Below are 5,729 nucleotides of genomic sequence, written 5' to 3'. Positions count from 1 at the left end.
TATCACAGGTTATATAATGGCATGTATAGCTAGACTAGCATACACGACATTAGTTCGAGAATCAACTAAACCGTAGCTCTGATACCAATAAATGTAACACCCTAACCCGTATCCACTGCTGGAATTGGGTTACGGAGCATTACCGGAGATTACAGATCAAACTGATAGAATTTCAAACATTTCATATCATAAAATATTCATATCAGAAATCAATCGAAATCATACATACTGTCCCTTATATGAGCCATCGAGGCTCAAATTACGCATTAGAAACAAATTGAGACTAAATTAGAAAATCAGAAAATATTTCAAAAACATTTAAAATTTTCAAAACTGTAAGGGTCACACGGCCAAGAGACACGCCCATGTCTTAAGTCATATGGATATTCGAAATAGGGACGCACAGCCGTGTCTCAGTCCGTGTCCGTACCCGTGTAACTCATTGTCTAGGGTCACACAGCCAAGCCACATGCCCGTGTGCTAAGCCGTGTGAGTATACTGACTTGTACCCTTAAAAAGCTACAAGGGACACACCACCGTGTCACCTAGCCGTGTCACACACGGCTGAGACACACGCCTGTGTCTCTACCCATGTGAACGAAAATAAGCCATTTTCCAAGCCACATTTCTCACTTATTTTGGCACCTAGCTAAACTCAGTATTATGCACATCAACAAACCATAACAAGGCATCAAAAACAAGCCAAAATCAAGTCTAAAACATGTAATATTTCACATACAACCAATATGCTCTTAGGCACCTCAAATGACAATATTCAAACATGTATTTTCATATATATATATATATATTATAACCAAATAAACCATCAATTTACCAAGCTAATTTGAGTCATTTCATACCAATTCATTTATCTACCAAAACACACCATTTGATACCAAAAAGCATTTCAAATACTAACATATTTAGACATATATATACCTTACATATCAAGGTACCAATTTATCACCAATTCTTCACATCACAAACATATGTACAAAATGCACATTTAGCTAACATTTACCTTTCGTTATTCTATCACAAATCAAGCCACACACCAAATATGATAAGGCCATTTGTATATACACAGAGCAAAATATATCAAAACACAAGCCAAAACATATGGCCATAACCACAACATCACACATAGGCCAACATTAGCCAAAATAACCTATACATGCCATTATAACCAAAATGTAACCAACTAAAAGTATCAAAAGAGACGATGGATAGTGTGATATAGCTCTGAGAAGCTTTCAACCCGAACGAGCTTCCAAATCACTATAAAATACGGAAAATAACACATAGTAACCATTTAATCTTAGTAAGTTCGTATAACTTAGAATTTAACTTACCATTTTAAATCACAATTAAGTTAAGCTAACATAACATATCCCAACCAATTTGGCTAAAATCCTAAACACAAGTTCATCAACATATTAGCCATGTAAATCATATATAAAATCCAATATACATGGATGAATTCAACAAGTAATCACATTTCATATACACGAATTATTCATTTCATAAATCAATGTATCATGTAACATCACTTTCATGTATTTTATGTAAATACCTGTAATAGTTCATATCGAACTCATATAATCTCGTAACAGAACTGTGCTCGTTGAACCATTTAGAATATCGTTGAATACGCGGGTAGTACACACGAGTTGTACTGAACTGTAATTCGTCAATTCCTGTACATGTATGCTCATAAGAGCTCTGAATCGATATGCTCTTACGAGCTATAAATGGTAAGCTCCTCCGAGCTGAATAACAATAAGCTCTTTCGAGCTGAATAACGGTAAGTTCATTTGAGCTGAGTATCAATAAGCTCATATGAGCTGAAATCGGTAACCCTAATGACATGTCATTTGTATCCTACAAATTCTTAAGGTTCAAACGAGGCTTAGTAGTCGTTGTACGTCATCGGATATGCAATCGGTATTCATTCATGAAAATTACACAATTTACAAACATATCATTCAATTTAAAACATATAAGTGTACAATTTAATTATACAAACTTACCTCGACAAGTGTAAATAGATACGGAGGCGACTAATCTGAGATTTTCTCTTTGCCTCGATCTAACTCTATACGAGGTCTGACAGGATTTATACGAATGAATTTAACCCTATTCAATATAATTCACATTCAATTTAGTCCAACATGTAATTTTGGAAAAATTACCATTTTGCCCCTATACTTTTAATTATTTCTCAATTTAGTCCTTAGGCTCGAAAAATGAAATTCATGCAATTTAATCCTTATCCAAGCCTAACCGATTTTTACACATATTAATAGCAGCCCATATATTTCATAAATTCACAAATTTATCACTTAATATTTTCTATTTTTCAAGTTAGTCCCTATTTGATAATTTCACTAAAAATCCTTTACAAAAGTTGTTTATCTAACAACAACCATTCATTTTCTATCATCAAACTTCAAAAATCACATATATTCATTAATGGTAAAACCCTAATAGTTTAACAGTTTCAAAAACTAGTCTCCAAGCTAGCTAGATTAAGCCACAACAATCCCGAAAATATAGAAATCTTTAAAAACGAGACAAAAATGCATACCTAATTGAAGGATTAAAGATGGTTGAATGTTAAGGATGAAAATGGATTCCTTTCCTCTTGAAAATCGGTGGAAGAAGATGGAGAAAGATGATAGCAATTTAATTTTATTTTAACTTATCATTTATTGATTAATTACTTAATTAACCTTTAAAATTAATTCAAATTAAAAAATTGTCAAGCCATTATCATCCACTAACATACTAATGGACTAATTACCATATAAGGACCTCCACATTAATGTGCTATAGCTATTTAATAAAGAGCTATTAGAACTCAACTTTTGCACTTTACGCGATTTAGTCCTTTTTATCAAATTGAACATGTAAACGTTAAACTTTCTGAACGAAATTTTTATACGGTATTTCTACCATGCTGTAGACCATAAAATAATAATAAAATAAATTTTTTGACCTCGGATTTGTGGTCCCAAAGCCACTGTTCCAATTTCATTAAAAACAGGCTATTATAGCTTTGCATGAATGATAAAATTGATAAAGCTTACTAGCTTCTAACGAGATGATTGAGAGGAATATTAATCCAGATACATGGAGTTACAATGTAATCTTGGCTTATCATTGCGAACATTCTGAGGTTAATAGAGCTCTTAGATTGATTTCAAGAATGCAGAAAAATGATTGTTTGCCAGATAAACACACTTACAATATGGCATTAGTTTCACTTAATTTTTTACTTGAGGCTATGTTTTTGTTACTCCTTTAATTTTTTACTTGCATTTCATTTAATTTTTTTAGTTAATTACTGTGTCTATTTGTAATTGATTATTATAACTATATTTACAGAATTCCAGTGACTCGATTTGACTTTTGGAATTAGCAAATGTGAAAGCAAATATTCAACTTGAAAATCTTCTATCAGGTGCTATTGTTTTATTTTATTGTGTTACTTGAGTGTCTGATTTATCTTTTATATATAATGTTTCCTAAAAAGCATTTATCTAGAAGTGGAAAAAGGAAAAAGAGAAAACATGCTGAAGAGTTAAAAAAATCACAGCAATGTGCTATTGATAAATTTATTTTTAAAAAAGTAGTTTTTAATGAAAATTTAAATCAATTAAATGAAGGTTTGAATAATGATGTCAATGAGAATGATGAGATTAATGATCCAAATGAGCCTAATGATGTTCCAAATGTATCCAATTTTGAAAATCTTGGTCTTAATGAGAAACAAACAATTCCTCCTGATATTGGCATTGATGAAGAACAAACAATTCCTTATTTGGATATTTATGATCCTAGAAATTGGGCTAATCTTGATAATAAAAAAAAACAAGGGACATTTTAGTTGAAAAGGGGCCTATAAGAGAAATGAATCTTGATTTTCCTCTCAATAATAATAATAGACATTTTTCATATGCTTATTTTTCTAGGAAGTTGAACAATGGTGAGATTAGCTATAGAAAATGGTTGGTTTATTCCAAACATGTTGGCAAAGTATTTTGTTTTTGTTGTAAGTTATTCAAATCTATTAGTAACAAATGTTTGTTAGCAAATAAGGGTTTAAGTGATTGGAGGCATATTAGTGAGAGACTTAAACAACATTAAAACAGTGCTGAGCATATGACTAATATGAATACTTGGAATGAAATAAGAATAAGGTTGGATAAAAATAAAGCAACTGATAAAAGCTTGCAAGAACATCTTATGAAAGAGAAAGAGCGATGGAGACAAGTTTAACTTAGAATATTTTCAGCTGTGAAATGTCTTGCTACTCATAATTTGGCTTTTTGAGGATCTAATGAAAAACTATCAAGATAGCAATGGTAATTTCCTAGGATTGATTGAAATGATTGTGAAATTCGATGTGATAATGCAAGATCATGTTAGACACATTCAAAACCGTGAAATTCATTATCATTATCTTGGGCATAAAATTCAAAATGAAATGATTTCTCTTTTGGCTGATAGTGTTAGAAATTCTATAATTAAGATTATCAAAGAGGCGAAATATTTTTCTATAATTCTTGATTGTACCCCTGATATTGGTCATCTAGAACAAATTACTCTAATAGTACGATGTGTGAATATGTCAACTAATAAAATAAAAATTAAGGAGTACTTTTTAGAGTTTTTAAAGGTGGATGATACATCTGGATTGGGACTTTTTAATGAATTACAAGATGTTTTAAAGTCTTTTGATCTTAATGTTGATGATGTAAGGGGTCAAGGTTATGATAATGATTTCAATATGAAAGGAAAGCACCAAGGTGTTCAAAAGCGATTTCTTGAAATAAACTCGAGAGCATTATATATGCCTTGTGCTTGTCATAGTCTGAATCTTACTCTTAGTGATATGACACATTCTTGCATTAGAGCTATTTCACTTTTTGGAATTGTTCAACGCATATATTCATTATTTTCAAGTTCTACAAAAAGATGGAAAATTTTGCTTGATAATGTTCTTGAATTAACAGTGAAATTTTTATCTAATACTCGTTGGGAGAGTCGAATTAAAAGTGTTAAAGCTGTTAGATTTCAAACTCCCCAAATAAGATTGGCTTTGCCATAATTATATGAATCTTGTGATGATGCAAAGTCAAAGAGTGAAACGGAGAGTTTGGTCAATGCACTTGAGAGTTTTGAGTTTTTACTTGATATGGTAATTTGGTATGAAATTTTATTTACTATAAATATGGTGAGTAAGAAATTGCAATCTAAGTCTATGTGCATTGACACCACCATAAAGTAATTGGAAGGTGCATTGTCATATTTTGAAAAGTATAGAGATGAAGGCTTTACTTTTAGTATGAATATTGCTAAAAGTATTGCACTTGATATGAATGTAGAGCCTACCCTTCCAACAAAGCGTCATGTTATTAGAAAAAAACAATTTGATGAGAATAATCAAGAGGATGAAGAAATTCAGTCAGTTGATGAATTATTTAGAGTTGATTATTTTTTAGTTATTGTAGACATGACAATTACTTCCTTAAAGAGCAGATTTTAGCAACTAAAAACATTTGAAAGTATTTTTCAGTTTTTGTTTAATTCAAACAAGTTAAAGTCATTTGATGAAAAGAAATTGAGAGAATGTTGTGTTACTTTTTACTCTACCTTTTCTCATGGTGATTCATCAGATGTTGATTTAAATGATTTTTTCTCTGAATTGAAAGTGTTGCAATTTA

The 5,729-nt window shown here is 31.1% G+C and overlaps 1 pseudogene; it reads left to right on the top strand.

The window, feature by feature from the left end:
- The first annotated feature begins 3,103 nt into the window (after nt 1-3,103).
- Nucleotides 3,104-5,113, top strand: LOC128040430 (uncharacterized; annotated as a pseudogene).
- Nucleotides 5,114-5,729: the final 616 nt, after the last annotated feature.

This window comes from Gossypium raimondii, chromosome 4, assembly GCF_025698545.1.
Source record: "Gossypium raimondii isolate GPD5lz chromosome 4, ASM2569854v1, whole genome shotgun sequence".
Taxonomy (NCBI): domain Eukaryota; kingdom Viridiplantae; phylum Streptophyta; class Magnoliopsida; order Malvales; family Malvaceae; genus Gossypium; species Gossypium raimondii.
The sequence above is the reverse complement of the archived record's forward strand: the minus strand, read 5'-3'. Positions and strand labels throughout refer to the sequence as shown.